The following is a 14,536-nucleotide window of genomic DNA, read 5'->3' on the forward strand; positions in this document are numbered from 1 at the left end:
TTGTGGTATTCCTGTTTTAATCAACAAACATCTGATTTACCACTTAAGTGAAAATGATTCAGTACTTAGCCACTTTTAACTTCTATGCATCATGTCAGCCTCAATCCAGATTCAAGACAGCATCATATAGTTTTTTATCCTTGTGAAACTAAATACTACTTCCTTTCCTTCATTCCTGATGAAATTATCCTAGAACTAGATGTCTAGGGATGCAAGTAGTTGCACGTACTGTTTTAGGCACTTGGATGGAATTCAAGAATCTAAAGTTAGGAGGCTTGATTTCCTCTCTTACACAGTTTTTGCTGTATGATTCAGAATCACAAGGCAGGTGTTTAAAATAAGCAGGGACTTCTTAATAGCAGTTGCATTGTGTGGTGGGGAGAGAGACCTATGGAAATGAAAGGAAATGGCTAAATTATGGGAGTGGGCTGAATATGAATGTGCATACTAACATAAGAACAAATGTGGCATTGAGGCTATACTGACACTGTATTGTGTCACGTGGCTCATGATCTGCATTATGTGTAAAGCTTGTGGTCCAAACAGATAAATCAGGTGAGAAGTTAACTCGGATTCTAAATGAGCAAACCTGTCATCCAGCACTTCTTACTTAATGTACTTTCCTAGGACAGTGCTAATTGAACTTAAAAGATTCCGATTCCGTTTGGAGAGGGACAGCAGCTAAAGAGATGTTTGGAATATTGCTGACAGTGTATGAAAGTTTGTGGAGTGTGTGGAAGATGAGAATTTTCTTTACAGTTTATAGGATAGAAATCTTCTCGCAAGTTAATTTAAATCAGTGTGTCCCACAAATACACTTTAATTGCTCCCATGAACAGGCACCTAATCTGTTCAAATAGGCTTTAAAAAATCCTTGTACTTTGAAGAGGTAATCGACTTTGAATAAATTGCATAGGCTAGAACGAGAGGACTTGACAGTTACTCTTAAGTCCTTAGCAGGAAGAATGGAGATTTCCTGATCCCACTTGCTGTGCTGCACAACTTCTTGCTTCATGTTCTTTCAAGGACTTTTTGATATGCTTATTTTTTAAGTTGCAATTAAGTCAATAGTTGAGTATAATTCTCCAGTTCTGTGAAGCTGCTTTTACTTAGGGGAGGGACTAGTTGTGTTTTGTTTGCCTATATCTTTCAAATCCATCTTACCTTTCCTGTTTCATAAAGGCTCTCCCAGGCTGGATCAGAGACCTGCTATTCATTGCATAAAGCACACAACGTGTACTTTCAAAATCTTGTGCCTAGTATCTAGGGTAAGGATTCAAGTCTGCTTCAGGCCAGAGCAACGCAATCCTCCTGCAGCTGTTGAGCTTTCACTGAGTAACTGAGTTAACAACATGTGCTGTTCTGACTGTTCATGCAACCTTCTCCGAGCCTGCGAGTGGAAGAGCTCTCTTCCAAATATAACAGTAGAGGACCCATAAACTGTTTTCCCTCCAGCATTTTGTTTGCTTGCAGAGCTCTTGTCTATAACCACCTACTTAACATGACCTAATGTGGGACTCGTAATAATCACCTTTTTCCTCTCTATTGTGCTGTAAGCGCGACAGTCCAGTAGGCTGCTTCCGTATTTGGGTCTTAAGTTGAATCACTCCTTGCTGAAGGTGGTGGGTTTTTTGTTTCGGTTTGTTTTTTATGTTAAGGGGTTTTTTAAGAAAAAAAAATGAAAGACCAGAGCTCTAGATTTAACTGTGCTTTGGTAAGATCTGGTATGTTGGGAGTTTTTTATGGTGGGTTAGTTTGCACTGAGCAAACAAACTCTTGAGAACCGTTGGCTTGGTTTTCTTCCCCCACCCAGGTGCTACCACTGGTTCCCCTGCTCTTGCCACCCGTTCAGCTGGCTCGAGTTGTAGTGCGAGGCCTCTTGAGACAAAAATATGCTATGCTTTCGGCCGTAAATACTTTATTAATGCTAGGCACGGTAGATATCACGGAAATTACCACTTTAGGTTTTTTAAGAATATTAAAATATTAAATTACGATTCTTGCAAACAAATGAAAGGCTTCTAATTCTCCTGTGACAACAGGTATCAGTCTAAATTGTGCACTTACAAGGTTACTTAGCGAGCAGAGCATGTGTCAAGACTTTTCAATCTATGTGTGTGGCTTTAAGCCACAACTAATCTTTCCTTGTCAATGACACCTGTGGTTTTCCTCTTAAATATTTGATTTGGAAAGAAAAACATGCAAGGTAACTTCCATTCTTTGTGACTAATTTAAAACCAAGTTATCCATTTTTAATAGGAATGTGCTACACTCAGCCTAGTAAGTCACCTTCTGGATGAATTAGCTGCTGCTGTGCTGGTTTCTGCGTTTCAGAGCCAATAGGTGCTTAGCACCTATATTTGAGTTCAAAGAGCATAAAGTGCAACTTGAAGTTCTACAGAACATTAGGTGGCTGAAGATATTTTAGGGACTTAACACTCCAGTAGTATTCAGTGAAGGCTTTCCTTGTAGCAGTCCTCTGACTAGAGGCAGGGAACAGTGCAATTTTTTTAAAACATCAAATGATTACACTGTTGCATCAGTCTCCACTGTTACTGTAGAGAAAGAGGAAAGTACTGATGAGTTAAACCACTGATAGGGGACACTAGTTACGTATGAATTAATGAACTAAAATATTTTTAATCGGATTTGATAGAAAGAAAGGTACTAGGAAAACTCAGAAGTAGTTACTGTTTTTCTCTAAAGGTTATGCTAATACCTATCAAATAACCTTGTTTCTAATCAGAATTTTACTGAACTTTTGTAAACAAAAAAATGCTAAGACTGGAATGCAAGTGCAAAAAAAATAATCATCAAAAAATCAGCCAGTTCTTGGCCTCTTCTTGGCACTTCTTTGTTTTAGAATTAAATGCATTCTTGTCACTTCAGTCATTCTGTTGGAAACTCTTGGGGTTTGCGCTTGTTTGTCTTTTGTTGAAGTGTCAGGAGTTGCTACCCTGGGTGCCAGCAGTGATCACTGTAGCTGGCATAGAAGCTGAATGAGGAATCTGGAAACATGCTCCCTTTGCTGATGGTAGCTTTACAGGTGTTTGGCATGTAGGTTTAGTAATTAACCAAAGTCAGGCATCTTTTAGGGTAAGGTGGATTTGTGGTAGCATGGTAAGATAGCTTGCCTGAAAGGGCCATCTCTTCAGGCACTGCTATGAGCACACACACACCCCATCAGAAAAACCTAAATGCAAAATGCAAAGCCAATGTCACCTGCATACTTAAAGTAATACCATTTCTAAATCCTGAGGTGGTGGCGTCGCCACATCAGAATGGTTTTTTTGATTTTTTGTTAGAAAGCTATTAAAACATGTCAAGTGAAGATGATGACTTGTGTCTTGGTGAATGATTATAAACTTTAAAGCATGGAATCTGCTTACAGGTCATCTTTGTCTTAATTCCTCTTCCCACTTGTGAAACATTAGGTAGCTCTTATTTTAAGATCACCTGCTTAGAAATCCAAATGGGACGGTTTAGAACAGGTAGCTATTAGCATGTGGTGCTGCAAGAGGATACAGGTGTTGCACATTAACTGCTTGGGGCTTTGGAGTCGGGAGAACAAGCTCACTTGGGCATCAGGTGATGCTGAAAGAATGGGCTGCCACCACTTTAAAATGAAAGCACCTGCTGTTAATCTTCCTACTCAATTTTTCTGCAGTTCCTTTCATGGGATTTTTGGGGTTGATTTCTGCTGCATCTTCTTGATCACATTTTAGAAGCTTTTGTTTATTCTCCAGCAGCAGTTTCATAGATTTCCTTAGGAAGCTGTCGCAGATTGAGGTGGGTACAGACTTCAGGTAAAAGAAGGCACAAATGAGCAGTTTCCATAAGGAGAGAACAGAAAGGGCTCAGAGGTTCCTCTGAATAGCGGCTTGTTTGAACTGACCCACAGTGAACTTGCTGCTCTACTTGTTCATCTCTTTTGCATCATCCATGTGCCCCTGCGTGCTGACTTGTAAACACTTGCTTCCAGAGGGGCTGCTTGCTTCCTCTGCTTCACTGCATTTAATTAAAGCATTTGTACTCAGCTGCGGGCCTCTTGCAGCTGTAGTTCTTTTGATTGCAGGCAGCAATTTTTCTTTTTTTCTATTGGAGCGTATATAGTGTGTTAACAGATGTTCAAATATGCTTCACAGCTTCTGGATTTTGTAGAACTTCTTGAATGTCTTGCTATATACACAGCAAATAGCTTCTGTTGTGTAACACTGTCTTCTCAGTACTTCAGTATCCTTAGCCTGGGTAGCTTGGGAGGCTAGGGCAAATTCCTAGACGTAGCGCACCAGGAAAACATCGATGTGATGCGCACATAGTCAGCGCTCCAACTTGTAAGGTAAAAAAAGTGATTCATTTTTTAAACGTAAAATGTGTGGAGTTAAAAACTACTGTTGTTTATACTTTTTCCCCCCTTCCAGCTATCTGTAATACTATGCTGTCTATTAATTGTTGCATTTTATAGGACTTCTCAAACTATATATATAGTGCACATGGCTTCTGTTGTCCAGCCTCCTGGTTTATTGTAGTTCCTTGGAAATAGTCTTTTTTTGACAGAATCCTGTTTAGAACAGGTACTTTCACAGCAAAATTGCGTCCTCATGTTTTTTTAAAGTATTACTTAGTTAATCACGTTATGAACATACATAATCATTCACAAGCATTGTATAATTATTTGAAAACTTTCCAGTGTTTGATGTGTACATGTCTCATAATCTCCATAAGCATGTACATATGTATAAAGAACAATATATATTGCTAGTCTTTCCTCTTTGGTCTTTGTTTGTGACTTCTGATTTACTGTTCTGTCTGTGGCTCCTTTTGGAACTGAGGGAGGAGACGCTTAACCATTGCTATTTTAAAAACGTAACTGCTTTACAAGAAGGCTAAATATAGAATGCCTGTGCTAACTTGTCCTATCTGTTGGGTGCTTGGCTTGCATCAAAACTGTGCTAGACCAGTAGCTTCTGAGGTCCTTTTGCTGCGTTGGTATTGTGGTCTTCGTGTTGGCTGTATGAAAGAACACTCTTTGGTCTGAGGAGAAGACATGAAGCTAGTCTGGATACGGCATTATTTGAAATTCTTTGGGGCTGTTGACGGATGCTATGCCGTAGAATTAAATACTTACAGGCTTGTGGCCGTTGGTGAGCTGCTGAAAGAGGCTATTGAAGTACACCCATGATAGATGCTAAAATGTTAATAGATCTGACAAGCTTATGATTTATCATGGGGCACCAGAACGGGAGCAGGGGAGCATGGGTTGTCACCGGTCTCTTGACATAGATGTGGAAGACGGGAAGAAATGTTTCATCCTTACTGCAGAAATTCTTGAGACTTGTCTAAAGGCTGCCCTGCTGCCTTTTGAAAGCCAGAAGTACATGTGCGTAAAAGAAACGGGAAAGTGGTAAAGAAGTGTCAAATTTCATACAACTGGATTAAATAAAACTTGCATGGCTTCTGGTAATGTTTGTACCTGTCTGAAAGAGAAGGTGAAAATGAGAGTTAAAAGGAAAGGTGGGTGGTGGGTCACTGCTCATAAAATATTTCTGCAGTTGTCCTATTCTTGAGTGGAAAGTAAAACCGCCTTAGAGATTGTGTTTTGAAAGTAAACACTCGTTAAGTTACTGCAGACACTGATTTTTGCTCCAGCAGGGATTGGTTATAGCTTACTGGTAAAACTTCTGTAGGACGATGTCTCTCAAGCTATTGACTTCTTTTCTGCCAAAATGAAGTATCTGAAGAAGGATGAAAGGTACAAAGGCTGAAACCGAAACATTCATTTTATTGCAGGTTTTGAACAACAGACTCCTGGCCACTGTCTGGGATGTTTTGGAGCTAAAGTAGCTTGAATAGATGTGATATTAATTGGTAAGCTCTGCTTGGGTTTCACTGCACTAGTATTTTGAACTATGTGCACTAGTAAGCTTACTAGAAAAGCAATATTCAGTGTTCTGAAGAAGCGGCATGCGATTACTCTTATGTATTCAGACTGTAACATTATCATAGCAGATTTTCTGATGCTTCTGTTCTTTCACCTCTTTTTCTTTAGAGGAGAATGACTGAAAATTAGTTGTTTGTTGGAAACTAAGAAACGCACAGCCCAGATGTCTCTTACCTGGCAATTAACTTCTTTAGGAAAGAGGCTTGGCTCAGGAGACTTTGTAAGTGGTGCATGTCTACCAGTATAGCATGTTAAAAAGCACTAAAGTAAATAATCTATACAGTCAAAAACTTTTCAAATCAACTGAAATGTAACACTGTACAGACAATATGTGCTATATTGTGATGTTTAGGCACAGAGTTCTAGTTGTAATAGAATTAAACATTTTTCCATGTCATTATTGAATAGAAGAGCAAAATACTAGCCCCAACTTAAGTATTTACAAATAAAAATAGTCCTCGCTAAATTACATGATTTACTTATTTTTTGTAAGCTCTACAATCATATATTTGTGTATATACGTGCACATATATGCACACAAATGTATGAATGGCTTTTCACTATCTGTCTTTGTAGGAAAAGATTAAATGCTTGCAGTGCAAGTTTATGAGAGGATTTTCAGCACTTTACAGAAATGAAAGGTTTATCATCTCCATTTCATCATGATAGGTATATTAAATGCAGTATGCAGTTTGGAGCCTTACAGTTCTGTTTTTCTTGTTAGGTTCTGCTCCTATAGAAGATGGTACGTGTATTGTTAAGTTCTGCTGCAGAACAATTGAGTTTTAAGTAGAAAGGATTAATGAAGAGACTGAAAAATGAAAAGCTGTCATAAGAACTATTTTTATGACTGCATTAAGATGCGTGGGCACTGATTTGTTTGCTGTTGGTTTTGAAAGCTTGATGACTGGTAAATTAACTTGCAGAGATGCGGTATCGGAGTCTTAAAAATCCTGTCTGCATATGCTTGAGCAGGTAGCAATAAATGGAAAGGTGAAGAAAGAGGAGCAAGTTCAGTTGCATTCCATGAAAGGCACTTTCCTTTTGTTAATGAAAACAAATTGGGAGCTTGTGGCTGTGTACATGTGAGTGGGAGGGGAAACCAATTTAGTTTTACTTTTTTTACAGCTCTGTAGGAGCTGTGTTCTAGAGTTTGTTTGGTTTTTTTTTTCTGCAAACTTGAATGCACAGCTAAGCAGTGGTTGAGTGGAAGTGCTGATACACCATTAATAACAATATTGCAGATGCTGTTGCTTCAGTGGGTTTATGGACTGACAATTCATTTGAATAGAGCGAGCAAGCCAGAAGAGGAGGTTTTAGAGCGGGGATCATACAATGGACTGTTGTTGCACGCAGACTGTTAGGTAAGCAGTGATAGAGCTCATGTTGATGGGAATTACTGCGTGCTCTGTTTTTGAAAACTTAATTGTGCTTTCTGACAAATACGGCATTACTACTGCAGGGGCTGCTGTTGGCTTGTTGTCTAACTTCACTTGCGGAACAGAATTGCAGTAAGGTGTCTTTTGAGACAGATACCAAATCTTTTGTTTCAAACACCTATTTATCTCTCCTGTTACATGGCACTACTTGCGTGCTTGTCACTGTTGGCACTATGAATGCTCTGCGGGCAGAGACGGGAAATACAGGAAATTCAGAGGACCAGCTCCAAGTTGCTCACATTCCTGCAACATCACTGAGAGAGAGCCCCTGTTGTTAGGAGACTGTTGGTGTTTCCATAGTAAATTCTTGGTCTGCAAACCGAAACCCTTCGGGATGGAACTTGGCAAAGAGGCCAGGCCTGGTTTTGCTGCCCTTGATCTTGACGGCAGGAGTGCAAACTGAAAGAGCAAAGCGAGTCTTCTGGGGGGGTTTGAAGGATACTGCATCATGGATACTTTGCATGCAAAACCAACTCTTCCCAAGGATTTTTATGTACACACACAAGTAATATTTTGTTGAGGAAGAGGTTTCTTCTGATTAAAGAGAATTTTCCTGAGAGGGAAAAATACCTAAACAGGCAACAAGTCCATCTCAGGTGTTGTTTGAGTTTGGCCAATTAAAGCTACACTGTAGCAGATGATTTGATACCCAACAAACTAATTCTAAAAGCAGAAATTTCTACTTCAGGAGTCATAAGCTCTATAGTAGAGAGCCTTACACTACTGAAGATGACAGTGCTTGATGGGAAGTTTGGGTGCCAACAGCAGTCTAGCTATGGCAAAATGGAGCTTCCTCGGGTCTCAATTGTTCTGCCAAGAAGTCAAGATTATTAGTTAGCTTCAGCTGATCTCGTGGAGTTTTAGATACTGAAGTTTCTGGGTGTCCAAATGGTTAGAAATACATGTGAAAAATGCAACAGGAGAGTGGCATTTCAGGGGTTCTGCATTTATTTAGGGTTGTCCTTGTGTCCCCCCTGGGTTTTTAGGTAATTTCACCGTTCTGCTATTCTGACCTTTGCAATGGCCACTCATGCAATGTTATTTGAGATATGAAATTCTGGTTTTGTTTATTTAATTTTATCAGTTAATAATATAATTTTGTACAGCAAACCACATATTTCAGAGTAAGGAATGAGTGTAACTTAAACAAATCTCAGTTTTTAGAAGTGTTAAGCCAGTGTGTACCCAAATTCCATTGTCATAATTTTTCCACGTTTATGGAGTCTAGACAGTTGCTTAGTGCATGTCAGCTATTTTTAACTTAATCTAGGAAGCAGGAGAACCTTGGCTAAACATAGCTCACAAGTGATAAAGGCTGGGAAAGCACGGAAAATCAAACTTCAACCAGAAATGTCTTGTGCTCAGTGTTGAATCCTTGTCCGTAGGATGGGCTTTGTGGTGCTGCAGTGTTAAACTCTAATTTATCTGGTGTTTGAAATATGACTCACACTCAACACACCTACTAAGTAACTGCTAGTTTCGTGCGTGTTTCTCTCCTGCCTGTAAAAATTATGACATTGGAGGCTACTTAAATTATTAACTCTTTATAATCCTAAATCTGGCATGCTTTCTGCAAGTTGAGAGAGGGTCTGAGGCTGCAGAATCATTTCATTTTGCTTTCCTTCTACCTGGGAACAGTTGAGGATTCCAAGGGCTATACCAGACCCATGGAGAACCTCTAACACTTCAGGTAGAAATAGCGTGGTCAAAAAATGGCTCTTTTCATCTTGATGGAGAAAAACACGCAACAGCTGCTAAACTGAAGGGCATGCCTGTTGGTAAGACCTTCTTGAATGTCAACGGCAGTGCTTCTACTGCCTGGCTTGTGGTACTAGGCCATAGTCCCCTTAGTCTGTTCTCATCACCACACATGATGTCAGCCTCTGGAAGCTTTTTTTTTTTCCTCTTTTTTTTTTTTCTTGGTAGTTTGCTCTGGAGGTTAAGATGTGCCTCACTGAAGTTTGTTGTACTTGGGTAGCAGACTTATCTATCCTACCCCATTTCCTTTCATCCATCTGTCCATACACACGTAGCACTCAAGCTTTGTATGTTGGGGCTTTTTTTTTCATTATAAGATTTCAAAACCTATAGTTTACCCCTGACCTTTGCTCTAGAGAAGGTAGAGAGTTCCTAAATCGCAAATTAGTGATGCAGCTCCATGCATATTACATTAGGGCAAAGAATAGTGCAGCAAGTGATGTGTACTAATTCAATACAAACTAGCACAGAGTGGCACAAAACTACAGTATTCTGCAGTATTTGTGAACTGCAGTGTTCCAAGGGCTTGACATAGCACTTTCCTACATAAAAAGGGTTGCATTGTGCACAAAATTGTGAAAGAAGTGCTGCTATTCAGTGTGTTTCAGCTGTTTTTCTGCAGGGAGTTGGTATTTGCTGTCTAGTTTGTTGTTTTTTGGTGTTTGGATTTTCTTTTTTTTTTTTTCAGAACTGGCCAAAGATCTTGCATGATCAGCACTATGCTGCTCATAACTATGTGGCCAACCCCCATGATGAGGTCTGAAGTCAAGCATACACAGAATTTGTAAGTGGTTTAGTTCTATCTCCTGTTTACATCAACTGAAGAATAAAGCTTGCTCGTGTTAATTTAACACTGTATTGGTTGAATTCACATTTCTTTGAGCCACAAATAAAGGTACTGACCAGTCTCCTAGTGCCACGTACCACTATTGGGAAATAACTGCCTCCTGAAGAAAGAGGGCTGTCGTTACAGCTTGCCTGCTTAGCTTAGGTAGACTATTGCAGTTGTTCTAGTGGAAAGAATTTAGTAGCTTCAACTCGTGCTGATCGTGTGGAATATCATGCATCTGCTGACGAAAGGCAAAAGCCACTTCCTGTCTTTGAGCATAATGTGGTTTCTGTAGTGTTCTGTGATGTTCATTAAAGGCCTCCCATTTCTGACTGAATTGCTGCAAGAGAATTAACCAGTGGCGCATAGTTCAGTTTTCTACCTACTGAAATTTTACATTGGCCCTGGAACGCCTTTAAATTAATTTTTCTTAAGCTTGTAAGGCTCTTCCATGATTATTTTGTTGCATGGGCTGCTTGGAGCTTGCTCTGGCCTGTCACTGCAGATGTGTTAGTAGTAACCTAAACCTCAGGCTCTTGTCAACTTTGCCAAATCTTGCTGAGACAGTTGAAGTTTATCCCTTCCAAAGCTGACGTGTGATGGAATGGCTGCACGTCCATGTCTCTTCTTCACAGTATGCATGATCACATTACTTAAAACAATGTGGGTTTTTTTTTTTAAGTAGCTCCATTATTTAGCTTTTTTGCTTTGGCTGTTTTTGCCTCCTCTCACCACCACAATGGCTTTTGCAAAGATTTCAGTTGTGTTTGCACATTCCAAGTACTGAATATTTTGTAAGGCAGACTTCTTATTTCCTACTCAGTGTTTAGAGCTACATCTACCATTGCAGAGATGGGGATTCTCCTCAGTTTCAATAGAGAAGTTATCTACTTCCCCTTTCATCCTACTGTGTGGTATTTACTGTAACATAATGTACGTTGCATCTTTCCCTAAAGGAGTTGACTGGTAGTTTCGTTGCTATCTGGTAATACCCAAGCAGAGAGTCCCGTGGCAGAAGATACTGCAGGTGCTTGCATTGATACAGGCTGCTTGCTAAGTCTTTGCTGCTTGGAGGCAGGAGGCTAGTTACGAAAGTGAGAAAATAGGCATATTAATTCAAGTTGAGAATTCTAGGCTAGCTAAAGCTTAAACTCAGGTGATTTTGTATCAGTGCACATACCTGTACTAGGATGAATCCTACTTTGGTTTGCTGTGGGGCAGCAAGGGTTGCAAATTACTGTCCTTTGTGTACACAGCATTGAGAATGAGATACAAAACTGGGAAAGCCATATAAAAAGCATGCAGCAAGATCTGTGCTGACTGTGTGTCACTGTTATTCATAATGTGATTCCTTATTATAAACAGATAACTATCCAGTTTTCTTGGTTTTCCTGAAGCCCTCACTGCAATCATGAAAACAGCTTAAAATTTATTTCTAAGAAGCCTATTAAAAGGATTATGAACTAAGCTCTCTGATATGACTGTATATATCTTACTGGATTTGAATGAGGTTTGCCTTGCAGTACAGAGGGGAAAAATCTGATTTTTCTTTTTGCAAGTACTTATGTGCCTGCATGATTACTGTACCGGGCAATATCAAACTAATAGCTAGAGATCAGCTACCTCCATGACAGAAATGATGTTGCTCTGCCATCTTATGGCAGAGCTGAAAACAGAACACACCACTTCCTACTTCAGTTTCAATGAAGGTTACTGTATTCATATTGATGTAGGGCAGCCAGAAGAATAAATAAAAATGCAGCTGATTCTGCTATTGGCTGTATTTTAATTATAAATAAAGGAAATATCCCATCATTGTTTAGTAATCCTGTGTGGCTTGGCTTTCCCCATCTCTCTGAAATTGCGTTCATTTTGGGCTTTGGCTGACTTTGCTTGTGCTTCTTGCACACTTGCATTACTCTGGTAGGGGAAGACAGTAGGCAGAAGGCTAAGCTCTGTTTTTAACTTCATTGCGGTCTTCCTCCCTGGTTCTGTTTTTCTCTGTGTCTCCATTTCTATATTTAAAGGTGGGGACTGTGAATCTTGCATTTTTTCACATATCCAAAACCCAGTACCCAGATTTCAGCCTGGAAAGTACCCCCAAAGGTTTTCAAGTCCACCTTTCTGTGATTCAGATACAATATAAATAGCTTTATGAGCATGCTACTCTGTCACTTCTCTCTCCTTTCTGGCTTGCCCTCTCAGTCTAAACCAGTAGCTGAGAGTGTGAACCTGCTCTCTGATCCTCCCTATGCTTTATTACTTTTTCATATTTCATAAATAAGTTACTTAGCCGTGGAGATCAAGCCTGGCCAAGAGCAAACAGACTGTGGTTATGTGCCAGTTTTCTCTAACAGTGGAAGCTGGTCTCTGTTGACTGATCAAGAGCAAATACATGAATTCCTTTTGAACTTCCTTCTCCTGAACTGTTAAGCTAGTTTGACAAATCATTCATCTCTGATTGCTTACCATTTGGACTCAGTACCATCTCCTTGTAAGGCAGCGGTACCCTCTGTGAAATAGGCTGTGCAAAGATGCCAAGAGCTTTGGACTTGCAGTGCTGAACTGAGCAGGCACCTGGAGTGCTGTCCTTTAATGTCCTGTTCTTGATGTGATGTGAAGTACAGGCACTGTACTGGCATGTAGCCATGCTAATGTAGGACATTTTTATCTTAAGTATGTTTCTGAAAAACATGCAAGAATTCATCTCACTGCTGTTTGCCTGAGATGGCGTATTTATGTATTTTGACAAGGAAGCGGTTTTATTGGCCCTTCTCCTACCTGATATTACTGTTGCATTTTATCAGTATATACCTCATTTATAGTGTCGGGTATAAAAAAAAAAAAAATGCAGTCATCCAAAAGCTATACTGAAGGTGGTTCCTTATGTTTAGGAGTTGTTTTGTGTTTCATGATAAAATGCTAAAGCCATCATTTTTAATGATGTTTAATCAGAATGGATGTTTAGGTGTTGAAAATGTAGTGTGTCCAGTTAAGATTTCTTAGTATCAGACCCAAAAATAAGAGAAGCAGTATGCAAAGTGTGAGCCAGAGATTTATTCCTATGAGATGGTCAACAGAATTAGTCCTATCAAGAAGACGGTGAGCAGACAAATGATAAATCTTAATAGGTGTATTTTTTTTTAAAAAGGGGCTTAAGTAGTTACACTGGAGAGCATTCTGTTCTTTATCATTGATCATACTGAGAGAAGAAATTACATTATTGGGAAAAAAAATTCTGTCTCCTAATCTACAAAGCCTGCTTGATGAGTGCTTGTTCAGCCAAATCATGCCAGATTGCACTAGCATCATTTCCACTGTCCTTGTCAAGGTGTGGTATGGTATGAAAACGTGCACACAATACCGGTGGTGGGAGGGAGGTGGAGGAGAGAGGGAGGGGTGAACTCTTTGTGCACAAGGCAGTGCAGAACAGCTGAGGCAGCTGGCAGCAGCGGAGGGCCTGTTCTCCAGTGCCTTGTATTGCACCTTGCCCAGGTGCCTGCTGAGTGAGGAGAGCCGGGACCTCACACTCAGCTCGTAGTAACTTCTCTGTTGTACAATGCCTTGTGAGCTCAGATTCAGTGCATTTCAGGCTTTATCCTTCTGGATGAGGGGATGCTAAATACAGAGTCTAGATACCTGCAGAGCAAACCCAGTAATTGTTAGTATGTTAATATAAAATAGTAGAGTTATGTGAAATTAATGTTTTAGTGTTCCTCTATTTTTTTATTTATGTTGACACTGAGGAGTTTCCACTGTGCTAAAAACTATGCATTTCATTAGCAACGAAAACATTCCTGAGGGGATGCTGTATGTTTGGGTGCTAAGCGACCAGCATGCACCTGACTGTCGCTGATTTACTTAAAGCATAGGCCAGATTTTCCTTAGCTGAAAAAGCATTAGAATCGATCTTTACTTACAGAGCATTTTGAGATAATCAGGGCAAATACTTGAGCTAAGCACAATTTTGTTCCCTTTTTCGTCCTTCACTTGTCCTTTCCCAGTTAATCACTTACGCTGTGGATGTAAGGCTGGACTCTATCCCGGTGAAGCTTTGGCCTGTATCTGAACACGTTGTGCTCTTAGCCTGCAGTATTTTTGTATTTGTTGACATCGTTCATCTTGTTTGGTTTTGGTCTTGTGTACTTTGAAAGGTAAAACTTCTGTCCATGAGAAGACTTGGCTGCAAATGGAAAATGTACATCACAGTATTACTTATTGTAGGTGCAGGTAACTGAGCCTGTATCTGCAGTTCTTCTAGATGGGCGAGATCTGAAAGCAGGAAAAATGGAGCAGTGGTGAAAAGCAGGGAAAGGCCAGCAGGTGTTTCTTTTACTTCTTGGTTGCCAGTTAATTTTGTCTAGTATAACAGCTATTGTGCTTTGCTTTGCATAATGAAAAAGAGGTTAAGTGTGCTTTCCTCTAAAGTTGCACTCCTTTTTTTGCACAGGAGGCTCAAACAGATCTTGATGTGTATCCAAAGCCTGAATTAAAGACCAAGTGTTCTGGGAAACAGTGTCTTGGGGGTTTCTATGGATTTACTCCTAGTACTCTTTTGAACTTTCTTGC

The 14,536-nt window shown here is 39.9% G+C and overlaps 1 protein-coding gene across 7 annotated transcripts in view; it reads left to right on the forward strand.

Annotated features, from left to right (window-relative positions):
• Positions 1-3,700: 3,700 nt before the first annotated feature.
• The window catches only part of OVCH2 (ovochymase 2), a 39,434-nt gene continuing 28,598 nt past the window's right edge, over positions 3,701-14,536 (forward strand). Inside the window, exons 1-4 of one of the 7 annotated variants that reach the window (XM_040609173.1) lie at positions 3,701-4,339; positions 5,791-5,868; positions 7,186-7,305; positions 9,827-9,922. The gene's annotated coding sequence lies outside the window, so the exon portion shown is untranslated. Of the gene's footprint in view, positions 4,340-5,790; positions 5,869-5,973; positions 6,162-7,185; positions 7,306-9,826; positions 9,923-14,536 lie in introns of those variants that run through there. The other 6 variants (XM_040609172.1, XM_040609171.1, XM_040609166.1 and 3 more) reach the window with 6 other exon arrangements.

The sequence above is a fragment of the Falco naumanni genome, chromosome 10 (genome assembly GCF_017639655.2).
Source record: "Falco naumanni isolate bFalNau1 chromosome 10, bFalNau1.pat, whole genome shotgun sequence".
NCBI classification, from domain to species: Eukaryota; Metazoa; Chordata; class Aves; order Falconiformes; family Falconidae; genus Falco; species Falco naumanni.